The sequence below is a fragment of the Myxine glutinosa genome, chromosome 2 (assembly GCF_964187855.1).
Source record: "Myxine glutinosa chromosome 2, kmMyxGlut1.1, whole genome shotgun sequence".
NCBI lineage: Eukaryota > Metazoa > Chordata > Myxini > Myxiniformes > Myxinidae > Myxine > Myxine glutinosa.
The window spans coordinates 251,539,651-251,555,411 of NC_136262.1; the positions used below are offsets into that span (position 1 = coordinate 251,539,651).

The 15,761-nt window shown below is 39.7% G+C and overlaps 1 protein-coding gene across 3 annotated transcripts in view; it reads right to left on the reverse strand.

The window, feature by feature from the left end:
* Nucleotides 1-4,128, reverse strand: part of HTR4 (5-hydroxytryptamine receptor 4) — a 140,704-nt gene extending 136,576 nt beyond the window's left edge. Inside the window, exon 1 of one of the 3 annotated variants that reach the window (XM_068105931.2) lies at nucleotides 3,788-4,128. The gene's annotated coding sequence lies outside the window, so the exon portion shown is untranslated. The remainder of the gene's footprint in view (nucleotides 1-3,787) is intronic. The other 2 variants (XM_068105930.2, XM_068105932.2) reach the window with 2 other exon arrangements.
* Between the last annotated feature and the right edge of the window lie 11,633 nt (nucleotides 4,129-15,761).

Sequence of the window (15,761 nt, forward strand, 5' to 3'; positions counted from 1 at the left end):
CCAAGAACCTTTTGAATGGCCCAGGATCACCTTCAGGCAAACAAAGGTCGGACGTGTCTATATCTATTTTATTAACAAACGAAAGAAAAACAAACATATGCAGCTCACTGCTCATGTAATTTCATTGTGGCGAACAGAGAACTTCCAGAGAACGGTTTGGTTAATCCGGTATGGATAAATAAATAAACAAGAAGACGTCATGCAGAGCACGATACTTGCAAAATACGCCCCCCCCCCCAAGAAAAAAAATTCCATTGATACAGCAAATCGTCCATTTCATCAAGATTAAAATTGACAATCTTGATCAAAGCTCGGGTCAATAGAAAGAAAATTGACGATTTTTCAGATGAAAATGATTTTGGAAGGTTGACGTTTAGTTGACCTTTGACCTTTTGACCTCAAAAATAGTTGGTTTCCCTATTTAGTGACTCAATGTGCAAATGCTGTTCAATTTTCAAGTCAATCGGATGAAAATTGATGGGTTTTTTCAGATAAAATGTGATGATTTTGGAAGTTTGACCTTGAGTTGACCTTTGACATTTTGACTTAAAAATAGTATCTTTCCCAATTTCGTGACTCGATATGCAAAAGCTGTTAAATTTTCAAGTCAATCGGTTGAGAATTGACGGCTTTTTAGATGAAAATTGATTTTTAAAATTTGACCTTAAGTTGACCTTTGACCTTTTGACCTCAAAAATAGTATGTTCCCCAATTTAGTGACTTGATATACAAATGCTATTCAATTTTCAAGTCAATCGGATTTAAAATGGCGATTTTAGAAAGTTGACCTTGAGTTGACCTTTGACCTCAAAATCAATAGGTTTCTCAATTGGGACGACTTATACAACTTGGTGAAGTTTCGTGACGATCGGTGTAGAATTGTGACCTGTAGGCCGGTGACAAACAGACAGACAAACAGACAGAACCACAAACGGCACCGACTAATATACTTGAAAAATATTCGATTTTGCAAGTAATAAATAAATAGATTAATGAGCTGGGCGTGAGTTGGAAGAGTCCAAAATCCTACAATCATGTCGTATTAGACTTTATTCAGTCCTTGTCTGCATGTACGCGGGTGTTTAGTTCAAAATTTAGATACACAGTACTTCGGCTGCACTGTTTAAAATTGAGTGAACAGTAGTACAATTGGTGCTTATCACAGAAGGTGCGTTTTTAAGTGCAGAAAGTGGAATGGAATCAGGTCACAGATTGGGGTTTGATGGTTTGTACCGAGACAAAGACTTTAGATTTTAATCTTTCTTTTTCCTTTTTTTGTATACAAGATCGAGGAGCGTTTAAGAGCTCGAGCCTAACAACCTGTCGCTGGACATTACAGCACAATTTTTAACCGGTGAAGCGGCTTCAATATTTGGCTATGTCCGTCCATCTGTCCATACAAAATGAAGAAGAAGAACCTCTATATTTCACAGTGTTGAATCCGAAAGGGTAATTCTAAGGGGTTCTAAGGGTATTTATAAAGAGTTGTAAAGGGTAATTCTGTAAGGTTCTAAAGGGTGATTGTAAAGGGTAATTCTAAGGGGTTCTAAAGGTTTTGAAAGGGTTATTCTAAAGGGTAATTTTAGAGCGTTATTTTAAAGAGTTCTAAACGGTACTTCAAAGGGGTTCTAAAGGGTTATTCTCAGGGGTTCTAAAGGGTTCTAAAGTGTAATTCTAGAGGGTTGTAAAGGGTAATTCTAAAGGGTAATTTGATAGCGTAATTTGAAAGGGTTCTCAAGGGAAATTCTAGAGGATGCTAAAGGGTAGTTCTTAAGGGTTATAAAGGGTAATTCTAGAGTGTTCTGAACTGTAATTCTCGAGGGTTCTAAAAGTTAATTTTAGAGGGTTCTAAAGTGTAATTCCAGAGGGTTGTAAAGGGTAATTCTAGAGGGTTCTGAAATGTAATTCTAGAGGGTTCGAAAGTGTAATTCTAAAGGGTCATTTGACAGCGTAATTCGAATGGGTTCTCAAAGGAAATTCTCGAGGATGCTAAAAGGTAATTAGTAAGGGTTATAAAGGGTAATTCTAGAGGGTTGTAAAGGTTAATTCTAAAGGGTAATTTGACAGCGTAATTTGAAAGGGTTGTCAAGGGAAATTCTCGAGGATGCTAAAGGGTAATTATTAAGGGTTATAAAGGGTAATTCTAGAGGGTTGTAAAGGTTAATTCTAAAGGGTAATTTGACAGCGTAATTTGAAAGGGTTGTCAAGGGAAATTCTAGAGGATGCAAAAAGGTAATTAGTAAGGGTTATAAAGGGTAATTCTAGAGGGTTGTAAAGGTTAATTCTAAAGGGTAATTTGACAGCGTAATTTGAAAGGGTTGTCAAGGGAAATTCTAGAGGATGCTAAAGGGTAATTATTAAGGGTTATAAAGGGTAATTCTAGAGGGTTGTAAAGGTTAATTCTAAAGGGTAATTTGACAGCGTAATTTGAAAGGGTTGTCAAGGGAAATTCTCGAGGATGCAAAAAGGTAATTAGTAAGGGTTATAAAGGGTAATTCTAGAGGGTTGTAAAGGTTAATTCTAAAGGGTAATTTGACAGCGTAATTTGAAAGGGTTGTCAAGGGAAATTCTCGAGGATGCCAAAGGGTAATTATTAAGGGTTATAAAGGGTAATTCTAGAGGGTTGTAAAGGTTAATTCTAAAGGGTAATTTCACAGCGTAATTTGAAAGGGTTGTCAAGGGAAATTCTAGAGGATGCTAAAGGGTAATTATTAAGGGTTATAAAGGGTAATTCTAGAGGGTTGTAAAGGGTAATTCTAAAGGGTAATTTGACAGCATAATTTGAAAGGGTTCTCAAGGGAAATTCTAGAGGATGCTAAAGGGTAATTCTTAAAGGTTATAAAGGGTAATTATAGAGGGTTGTAAAGGGTAATTCTTAAGGGTTATAAAGGGTAATTCTAGAGGGTTGTAAAGGGTAATTTGACAGCGTAATTTGAAAGGGTTATAAAGGGCAATTCTAGAGGATGCTAAAGGGTTTCGTTCATTTCTAGGCTTTGCCTATTTCATATTTAAAATGTCGAAGTGATCCGCTTCCTTCGGACATAGTGCAATTTTTTTAATTTGATATAGTTTTAATACACGGTATAGTTTGTTAAAAGTCACCGAATTGGTGTTTCTAATAATTGAGAATTAAAAATGGTATTGTTAATCGTGCTTATAATAATTGTCTTGTAATACTCGATATTGTGGCGATGGGAGGATGGCCTCGATGTGTGTGCACTCACCTCTGAGCTGTCTCGCCAGGTGGGTTTGAATCTCGGCTCAGCTATAACCTGCCATCCTGGTGTTTCACAGGTAGCGTGATTCATCAATGTGTGTGTGTCGTCCCTCGGATGGAAGTTAAACCGGGCGTCCCATCTGCCGGTATTAGTTGATGCATGTTAAAGATCCCACGGTGTCCTTGACGTGAAAAGTAGGCAAGCTATCACCGGCACCATGGCACAAATGATAAATTCCTGCTCTTACTTACTTCAGCAAACGACAGGTTTGGCCGACCGATTCGTGAAAGACTGAGGCCAAAAACTTTCCCCGACCAGCCCCACAAGAAGATGGGAGTAATTGTGGTCATGAACGGAGGTATGCGACGGTACAGTAAAGCAGAAAGTTTTCACTCGGAGCGTAAACATCACAACAAATAGCACAAAAAATAGGAATGTCATGTGCGACTGTGATGATGTGCGCACCTGCGGAGGCGCCAAACACAAACCCAAAACGACTGCTATTAATATATATAATATATATATATATATATGCATTTGCAGTGGCAGTGGCGGTAGAGTGCGAGTACCGTGCACCGATGTTCACATAGTCGCGGCCACCGTTCGCTGTCCGGAGTCCACACGATCCGCGCTCACTCTGGGTCGATCTCTCTCCTTTGTCTCGTCCAGTGTGCAAGACACTTGGTACCCACGCCTTCCTGCTATCTCTCTCTCTTCTCTCTCCCTCTCTCTCTCTCTCACCCTCCCAAAACGAGCAACTGGAGCTCGGGGGTTCACACGAGATCGCGGCCAATTCCCAGACTGCCTCCTGGTGTCGGCGTCTCCGCCACACTGGCTGCCTATAGGCGGGGCAGCCAGTGTGGGGCACGTCATTCATGGCTTGCACATTGCTCCACGGCTTTTCCTAAGTGACTCAAACTGCATAAAACAATCGCAAATTATCTGCTAACCAAAATACGCTTATTTATCGGTGTCTGAACACCTTCCCATAAATACACTGATCAATTGCTCATGGATGACAATGTGCATAAATCTTTCCAAACCCATAACTCATCCTGCAGAAAACTTTCATAAATACTCATATTATGCGCAAGAACTCCCTCAACGATGTGCATATACCTTCGTAGAATTAACCTTCCGAACATCAAACCCATCCTGCCTGAGCTGGCTCATGCACTCGATAAAGCATTCCAAAAATACTTATACATCTACTTAAGAAAATTCACTCATATACTACATATGACTACATATATATAATTATATATGAGGGACGAATGGGAATATATATGTATATGTATGTATATATGTATGTATGTATGTATGTATGTATGTATGTATATATATACACTACCGGTGAAAAGTTTTAGAACATCTCATTTTTTCTAGTTTTTATTGAAATTTATGCAATTTAATGTCCAGTGAATAACCTGAAATGCTACAAAGGTAAAAAAAAAGAAAGAAAAAAAAAATGGTACCTGCTCGAGGTACCAAAAAAAGTTTAGGTTAGCCAAAAACGGGAATATAATGTAAATTGCACAGTTATATTGTTTAAAAAAAGGCCCTCTTCAGGGAACAAGTAATGGGTTAACAACTTACAGCTGTTCTGCAGCAATGTAAGTAAATTAAGCCTTGAAAGTTGATGCAAACAACTCCCAACCTCTGCTCCCAACCAGCTACAGGTGTCCCAACCTCTGCTGATTACTTGATTACAAACCCCCTGTCTGTATAAAAGCAGTATTGGAACAGACTGTTAATACACCCTCTGAAGTTGGACAATATTTGGACAATATTGCACTGCAGGAAGTAGTATATTGGAAACTGGAGGAAACTCTGACAGGAAGAGGTCTTGCAGACCCAAAGCCACAACAGAATCAGAAGACAAGTTTCTGAGAGTCAACAGCTTGCGTGATCGGCGGCTCACAGGACAACAGCTTGCGTGATCGGCGGCTCACAGGACAACAGCTTCAAGCACAGCTTAACACTGGTCGAAGTAAGCAAGTCTCAGTTTCAACTGTGAAGAGAAGACTTCGATCTGCATGTTTGACAGGTCAAGTGGCAGTAAGAAAGCCATTGCTAAGATGGCAAAATAAGAAAAAGATGCTTGCCTGGGCCATGAAGCACCGTCAGTGGACTACTGAAGACTGGAAGAAGGTCTTATGGACCGATGAATTAAAATTTGAAATCTTTGGTTCATCATGCAGGGTTTTTGTACGCTGTCGAAAACAATTATTTTGCACAAATGTATTTTTATATATACGTGATATTACCTTTTATAAACAATTTAAGTTGAAAACTTCAGTTGAAAAAAACAATTTTTTCCCAAAAAATTCCCCCCCCCCCCCCCCCAAAAAAAAAAAATTGCAAATTTTTTCAAAACAAATACCCTTAGGAATAGGACATACCGACGGGGGAGATAGCTGCATACCAGAAGTTTGGTACGATTTCACAAAAGTTTGAGAGAGTAGTTCAGTGACAACACAGGACAAGACAGACACTGCACAGATAGATAGATATATATACTAGCTTGGCTCGGCTCGCTGCGCTCGCCTCACCAAGCGTCGGTACTGAGGAACGGGCTTGTTTTAGCTGAGGTTAATGACTGTACCTGAGTTGCTGTGTTGTCATGATTTTCACCAATCATAATACAAACAATTACTTTGCACAAATGTATTTGTTGTGTTTGTGATATTACATTTTTATAGGCAATTTAGGTTGAAGATTTAGGTTAAATGTTTTTTTTTTCAAGAAAGAACCTCTCAGCACATACATAGGGGAGGGGTAGGTGCAAACTGCAAGTTTGGGACGATTACACCTCACCACCACGTAATTCAAAACACCTCACCACCAAGTAATTCAAAACACCGCACCACCAAGTAATTCAAAACACTGCACCACCACATAATTCAAAACACCTCACCACCACGTAATTCAAAATACCTCACCACCAAGTAATTCAAAACACCGCACCACCACATAATTCAAAACACCTCACCACCACGTAATTCAAAATACCTCACCACCAAGTAATTCAAAACACCTCACCACCATAAAACATGTAATAAAAATACCTCACCACCACGAAATTAAAAACACCTCACAGCCATCAAGCACGTAATAAAAACACCTCACAGCCATAAAACACGTAATAAAAACACCTCACCACAACGAAATTAAAAACACCTCACAACCATAAAACATGTAATAAAAACACCTCACAGCCATAAAACACGTAATAAAAATACCTCACCACCACGAAAATAAAAACACCTCACAGCCATCAAGCACGTAATAAAAACACCTCACAGCCATAAAACACGTAATAAAAACACCTCACCACAACGAAATTAAAAACACCTCACAACCATAAAACACGTAATAAAAACACCTCACAGCCATAAAACACGTAATAAAAATACCTCACCACCACGAAAATAAAAACACCTCACAGCCATAAAACACTTAATAAATACACCTCACAGCCATTAAACACGTAATAAAAACACCTCACCACCACAAAATTAAAAACACCTCACAGCCATAAAACATGTAATAAAAATACCTCACCACCACGAAAATAAAAACACCTCACAGCCATAAAACACGTAATAAATACACGTCACAGCCATAAAACACGGAATAAAAACACCTCACCACCACGAAATAAAAAACACCTCACAGCCATAAAACACGTAATAAAAACACCTCACCACCACGAAAATAAAAACACCTCACAGCCATAAAACACGTAATAAATACACCTCACAGCCATTAAACACATAATAAAAACACCTCACCACCACAAAATTAAAAACACCTCACAGCCATAAAACATGTAATAAAAATACCTCACCACCACGAAAATAAAAACACCTCACAGCCATAAAACACGTAATAAATACACGTCACAGCCATAAAACACGGAATAAAAACACCTCACCACCACGAAATAAAAAACACCTCACAGCCATAAAACACGTAATAAAAACACCTCACCACCACGAAAATAAAAACACCTCACAGCCATAAAACACGTAATAAATACACCTCACAGCCATAAAACACGGAATAAAAACACCTCACCACCACGAAATAAAAAACACCTCACAGCCATAAAACACGTAATAAAAACACCTCACAGCCATAAAACACGTAATAAAAACACCTCACCACCACAAAATGAAAAACACCTCACAGCCATAAAACATGTAATAAAAATACCTCACCACCACGAAAATAAAAACACCTCACAGCCATAAAACACGTAATAAATACACCTCACCACCACGAAATAAAAAACACCTCACAGCCATAAAACACGTAATAAAAACACCTCACAGCCATAAAACACGTAATAAAAACACCTCACCACCACGAAAATAAAAACACCTCACAGCCATAAAACACGTAATAAATACACCTCACAGCCATTAAACACATAATAAAAACACCTCACCACCACAAAATTAAAAACACCTCACAGCCATAAAACATGTAATAACTAGAACGGGCACTCGGTAGAGCGCATACCTTCGCCGCAGCTACTGTTCTGTACTTGGCATGGGAGTGTAGGGAACAGAACAGTGAACAGTTTGGTGCTGATTTCATGCAAATCGGATAAGAATTGACCGAGTTATGACAAAAAACGCACATTTTGCAAGGTCGTGACCCCCCTGACCTTTGACCCCCAACCGCTAACAAGGGTAATGTCTTCACTGGGTCATGTCGTATATCACAAGATCGGGCATTGAATTCTGAACATTTTGGCATTAGTTGCATGCCAATTGGATAAAAATTGACCGCGCTATGGTAAAAATACGATTTTGACCTTTTCGTGACCTTGACCTTGACCTTTGACCCGATTGCTCCCAAAATCTAATCAAATGTGTCCCGTATAATAACCAATCATCCCACCAAATTTCATGCAATTCGGTTGAATACTTTTTGAGTTATGCGAATAACATACACACACACACACACACAGACATACAAATAAATACACAGCGATCAAAACATAACCTTCCGCTTTTGCGAAGGTAAAAATACCTCACAGCCATAAAACACGTAATAAAAATACCTCACAGTCATAAAACGCGTAATAAATACACCTCACAGCCATTAAACACGTAATAAAAACACCTCACCACCACGAAAATAAAAACACCTCACAGCCATAAAACACGTAATAAAAACACCTCACCACCACGAAATAAAAAACACCTCACAGCCATAAAACGTAATAAAAACACCTCACAGCCATAAAACACGTAATAAAAACACCTCACAGCCATAAAACACGTAATAGAAACACCTCACCACCACGAAAATAAAAACACCTCACAGCCATAAAACACGTAATAAAAACACCTCACCACCACGAAATTAAAAACACCTCACAGCCATAAAACACATAATAAAAACACCTCACAGCCATAAAACACGTAATAAATACACCTCACAGCCATAAAACACGTAATAAAAACACCTCACCACCACGAAATTAAAAACACCTCACAGCCATAAAACACGTAATAAAAACACCTCACAGCCATAAAACACGTAATAAAACACCTCACAGCCACGAAATTAAAAACACCTCGCCACCACGTCATTTAAAAACACCTCACCACCAAGTAATTCAAAACACCTCACCGCCACATAATTAAAAACACCTCATCACCACGTAATTCAAAACACCTCACCTCCATGTGATATTAAAAACACCTCACCACCACGTCATTTAAAAACACCTCACCACCACATAATTCAAAATACCTCACCACCACGTGATTCAAAACCACCACAACGTTATTAAAAACACTTCACAACCACGGAAACAAAAGTTTGAGGGAGTCGTTAAGTGACAACACAGACACTGCCCAGATGTGTCGATATATAGATAAATGACTGTACCCGAGTTGCCGTTTTGTCATGGTTTAAACCAATCATAATTCAAACAATTATTTTGCACAAATGTATTTGTAATATACGTGATATCACATTTTATAAACAATTGAAGTTGAAAAAAAAAATCCCCAAAAAATTCCCCCCCCAAAAATTTTAAAATTGCAATTTTTTTTAAAAAATACCCTTAGGACGTACCGACGGGAGAGATATGTGCATTCCAGAAGTTTGGTACGATTTCACAAAAGTTTGAGAAAGTAGTTCAGTGACAACACAACACAAGACAACACAACACAGGACAGGACAGACGCTGCACAAACATATATATATATATAGACTTGGAAAGTGTATTTACATGATTAAACTTTCTGATTGAACCTTGCTGTTAGATGATTAAATTTCAGAAAATAGTAAAATTAATTTTTAAGTATGTATAGAGTGAACAGTTTTGCCAGCATGTAGTTTGAAGGTTTGCAAGCACTACTTGCACCCTAGGTGCTATACCTATTAACTACTCAAATATATACATAGCGCAGTGCCCCCAAAGCCCCAGCCCCCCATACCCGCGACCCCTTGTCCGCCGTCACCTCTTCCCAGACTGCAACATTTTGATTCTCTTTCCCTCCATTCATTCGCCTTTCTCCTATCTCCTCCCAAACCTATCTCCTTCCCCTTTTCTCTGCATTCCTCCCGCGCCTCCATATCTTTGGTTCTCTCTCCAATATCATACGCTTACTTTGCTCTCTTGTACCCCTCACTCCCTCCCCCTCTGTGTTTACATATTAAATAGATGACCCACAATATAATCACACATTGTACACCGCTCCTTTCCTATGCCACCTCCAGGCATTGCAAATCGTCATTGCCGGGCACCAAAGGGGGCTCGGCAGTGACGCACGCTGAAAGAGAGTACTCAGTTTTCACTCTGGTTGTTTGTTTTCTTGGTTGTTTTCTTGCTTTCTTGTTTGTTTGTCCGGATGATATCTCAGCCATCCTTTGAGCTAGGAAGCTGAAATTTCGGCACAATAGTGAGCAAGTCCTTTGTCAAAAACAGTATTTTTTGTTTTTTGATTAATCAATAAATTGAGGAGTTATTTAATTATTAGCGATTAATTAAGTACTTATTTAATTAATTAAATTTCCTTTCTCTTCGTACCATTAACTCAGGCACCTTTTGAGTTAGGAAGCTGATATTTGGACATGCCAATGACCAGGTGATTTGGCTGCAAAGGATATTTTTGATTTATTAATTAATCAATTAATCAATTAATTATTTAATTATTCGATTAATGACAAAAATGTTTTTTTTTTTTAAGTTACAGATTCTGATGAAATAGTGGTAGTTTATGTGTTCTCTGACCAAATTGATTAATAATTTAATTATTCGATTAATGACAAAAATGTTTTTTTTTTAAGTTACAGATTCTGATGAAATAGTGGTAGTTTATGTGTTCTCTGACCAAATTGATTAATAATTTAATTTTTTTATGATTATTATTTATTTATTTTCATTATTAATCATTTATTTATTTTCTTTCTCATTTGGCCAATATCTCAGGCACCTTTTGAGCTGGGAAGCTAATATTTGGACATGAGTGACCAAGTGATGTGGCTATCAAGGATATTTTTGATTTATTGATTAATCATTTCATCTATTAAGTATTTATTGATTAATCGATTAATTATTTATTGAGTAATCAATTAATTATTTAATTTTTTATAAATGACTTATTTAATTAAATTTCTAAAAGATACATCTTCGGATGACGCACTAGTGGTTTAGTTATGCGATTAGCCAATTGATTATGAAAATATTTTGTGATAATCTTTTATTGATTTTAATTATACAATTAATCAATCAATTAGTGTACACCTCTCCCTCCCAATGCAGCCTCAATGAGCTGCACTGCGGTATTGCCGGGCGCCGGAGGCGCCCCGGCAATGCCGCGCTGCAGCATATTTAATTATTTGGCATGGGGCGGTGTACTTTGAATGTATGTGTACTTGTTTTACTCTTTATTCAAGTGATGCATTTTCTAGCACTTTGGATGCGACCAAGAGCAGCAGCATTATTGTTACAATAGATGGCTGCAGATCACCTGCCCTATTTTAATCTACTCTCCAAAAGGCAATTTATTTATACGTTGGTGATGTAAATTGGGAGACTCAGCTGTTAATTTCTTGATAAATAGAATGGACAATTCCACATCAAGTCGTTTAAACAAAACCAATTTGATGTGAATCAAATGCTCCCTCTTGTTGACCATGCATAAATAACCGAGATATTTTGTATGCAAAGTGGGAGAAGGAAAGGAGATGAAGGATGGGGTGAAGGGAGTAAAATGCGAAGAAGACGAACAAGAAGTATAAGAGTGGGAGGAAAGGGGGCAGGTGAATTATTCTTGCCCTCAAGGCAACTTGAACAGCCATTAACTGGGGTTTACTGCCAATCTGACAGTGACATGGTAATTTGCTGAGACTTGATTTGTTTTGAGAAATTTGGAATACAAATCCTTTGTACTGCTGCTTTCAGCCTGTTTTAACCCACTAGTACACCTGATCACTACGGGAGCGGCAGGGGGTTCTTGTTGTTTGTTATCCTTATTATTATTGCCAATTATTATTACTATTACTTATGTTAGATCAGGTCATTGAAAAGATCAGACCATGTCTCACCATTCTAAATTCCCCGTAATAAAATTTGCTTCCATGAGGGGTGTCGAGGGGTTGGAGGGGAAGGAAGGGGGAACAATATCGTGATTCAGAAGCCCCTTAGGGAGTGGGGATATTGTTTCTTAATAGTACACCCGTTCCCTACAGGGATGGCAGGAAGGGTCATTCCTCACTGGGTATATAGATTCCAGTAGATCTAGGGTCAATAACATTGGGGGTGGGTTCAGTTACCAAATTTCTTGGAGAGTGCTCGCCGAGTGGTTTAAGCATTCGAGCTAACACTCCATTCAAAATGGTTGATAATGAACGGTTGGCTTGGCAAGCGCTAGTTCGCTGCTTGATAACTGAACACACCCCAGGTTTCCTCCCTTTCAGTTTAGTGTTAAACAGCAGGAGCGACTGTTTCAAAAGGAAATCAAACGTATTTGTGGTTTATAATAATTTTTTTACTTCTGGTAGGGGTGCTCCCACAGAAACGGCACGATAAGATATTTATAAACGTTGACACGACGTTTGTTCAAGGAGGGAAAACCCCTTGGGGAGATGGGATATTATTAGCATAAATATTGTTTTGTAATAACATTAATATTATGCTATTATCATTAGTTTTGTTATTAGAAGCAGCCATGGAAAAATGCCATGATAAAGCTATCTTCACATGGATATACACCTCAACATGCAACCCCATTGGCAGGGAAACCCCATTGGCAGGGAAAACCACCTTTGGAGAGGGGAGCAAATGAATTCGCTACATCCTTCATTGTGTGACGCTTAGTCCTCTTGTCAAGTTTGGTTGAGATTGCATAAGTAACGACTGAATGTATCGCTGTCAAAAATCGTCAGACAGACACACAGACACCAAATTGTGTATTTTAGTATGATAACCTCAGCTAGGATGCCTCTCCACTCATGTCCTCACTACAAGGCCCATTATTTCCATCAAAGTGCTTTATATATTTAGAAAACATACTCTATTATCTTAAAATTGCTGTATAGGCAATTTGAATACTATAATGTTTTTCCCAGCTTACTGCTTATATATACCCTCGGACCCCGCTATTCATGGGGGATACGTTCCTCGAAAATCTCAGAATAGCGAAACCCGCAAATAACGGGGCATTGTTTCAATGGGAAAAGGGGGGATAGGTTCCTGAGTAGCATAAATTCGCGAAAAGAGAGGAACAAACCGCGAATGACGAGGCAAAATCTGCGAATGGTGAGGCAAATCCCGAGAATGTTGACGATAATCCGCGAAGGTCGATGAAAGTCTTGGAAATGGTGAGACAAAATCTACGAATGTCGACGAAAATCCACCAAGGTCGATTAAAATCCCGTGAATGTATGCCGCAGCGGTGTTTCAATGGGGAAAAGGGGGATACGTTGTAGGTTCCCGGCGGTTCCTGATTCATGGATGAAATTTTTTTAAGTTTAAAATGTTTTTGACCGCAAATGCACATGATTACACTTTCATAAAAAAATGCTGAGAAAAAAAAAAAAAAACACAGCACCGGGTACCATTTCCAATTGATTGAAGGTACGCGCTTACAGTTTATTAAAAGTGTTCAACCAGTTCAACCAGTTCAACTATACCGTACCATGAAAGTAAAAAAAAAACACAACACCATCATGGTAGTTGCGGGAGGTACTCTGCCCATTGTTTGTTATTGGATGATGCCGTATTGAGCCTATCTGCTAGTTTCAATAATGGATTTAATGAAGCGTTTTCATTCTATAATTCGCGGGGTTGACATGTTTTCGTCGCTGATGGAAAATCCCCCGAAGCCTTTTCATTGTGTAAGATCTCTGATGATGCTTTACCATAAATTGCAAATTGTAATCGATTCAATGAAGCGTTTGCATTCTATGATTCCTGGGGTTGACTTGTTTACACATCTGGTAGTATATCCCAAAAAGCTCAATTTTTCATGCGGCTGAAATTTGCAGCCGCGAAAGCCATGAAAACACAAAGCACACAGCAGTGAATGTACGATATTGTACTGTACAGTATAAGCAGATCATGTTCGTGACTCATAGATGATTTTTTGCGTATGTCCAGCTGCTTTATGCATGGCTGGTGAAAGATGGGTTTTATAAATGTGTCAAGCTATCGGCTCGTGAAATTGTTTTTTTGTGCCCTGAAAAACCGTGAATTCACGGAACATGGCCATGAATAGTGGGGAAAAAACCGTAAATTCGTGGAACATGGCCGTGAATAGGGGGAAGAACCACAATTTCGCAGAACACAGCCGAGAGAAGAAAAAAACCCTGCGAATTCGCGGAACATGGCTGTGAATAGGGGGAAAAAACAGCGATTTCACGGAACAAAGCCGTGAAAAGAAAAAAAACCGTGAATTCGCGGAACATGGCCATGAGTAGGGGAACCCCCCCGCAATTTCGTGGAACACAGCCACAAAAAGAAAAAAAAACGTGAGTTTGCAGAACATGGCCATGAATAGGGGAAAAACCCGCGATTTCGCAGAACACAGCCGTGAAAGGGAAAAAACAACGCAAATTCGTGGGACACACCAGCAAAAAGGAAAAAAAAAACGTGAATTCGTGGACCACAGCCGTGAAAAGAAAAAAAACCGTGAATTTGCGGATCATGGCTGTGAATAGGGGAAAAAATACCACGATTTCGCGGAACACAGCCGCGAAACGCGGAACACAGCCGCGAAAAGAAAAATTGCGAATTTGCGGGACATTTTTCTGCGAATAGAGAAACAGGTCGCATTTTATCACCCGCGAATATGGAAAACCCGCGAATAGTGTATGTATGTATGTATATATATATATATATATATATATGTATATTGTTGCGGATATGAGGACTGTATATTTTTTTGATTGTGTGCTTTATTATTATTATTATTGTTTATTCTGCGCCCCCTGCCTCCGGAGCTGTGTAAAGGTAAAAGGGCATCCCATAATTAGTCCACAAGCATACACGTCAGCCAATAATAGAATACCCCTGTTCGATAGTTACTGTATATCTTATTCTGTGTTTTAGGGTAAGGCTGTGTCTCCCATTAATTGAAGTACTCCATTGCACCAGTGAAAGAGAATAGATCCCCTTTCATTCCCATCCCCAAAATCTCCATTTCCTTTCACACCCCCTTTCGTCATTGCCAAGCCTCGATTGCCAATTACATCCCCTCCAAAACCACCATTGAACATGTGCTCGGGTCGGGGAAGAGGGGCGTGCCCGCCCGTCGTCATCAAGGGCGGAGCCAGAGGGTCGCGTGGCCAACCAGGGCCGACGTGAGCACACCGATGGGCGTGTCCTGAAGGCCGGCGGCTTGATCGCCGGAGGCGCTATAAAGGCGCGTGCGCAAGAAGCGTGGGGTGGTCGGTGGTGAGGAGTGAGTGGACCAAGAGAGAGAAAGAGTGGTTGGACCAAGAAAGAGAAAGAGTGGTTGGACCAAGAGAGAAAGAGTGGTTGGACAGGGAGACGTGCAAGAGTGTTGTTGAGTTGAGGGTTTGGACCAGACGAGTCAGACGAGTCCTGGCAAAGCAAGCGGCGGCCACAGCAGCAACAACACCCAACAGCCGCTTGGGGCCTGGACGGCGGTTTTGAGCAGGGCCGCGAAGGAACGGCGGCTGCTAAACGCGCCGATCGTGCTGCAGGACCCCCTTGGACCTTCCTCTCCCTCCAGCCATCCACCTCCTGCCTTTCCACCCTTCTTGTGTACGTGAGTTTGTTCTGTGTGTCTTGTCCCTGGGTATTTAATTAAGTCTGTATAAGCTAGTATTTGCACTGTGTCACCTGCGTCTTATGTGTTGTAAATAAACGTGACTGCTTTCTTTTTGCTTGTGTGTATAATAAATCAAATTACTCTTCTGTCCGTCTTCTCGTCTTATTCCTTTTCCTCTTTGCATTTCGTCGTTTTAGTCTTTTCCAGATTGGGCAGCGGCGGTGCGATACGGCCAAAGTTCTGGGTGAATCGGGTGAGTCGGGGAACAACTGTTCGG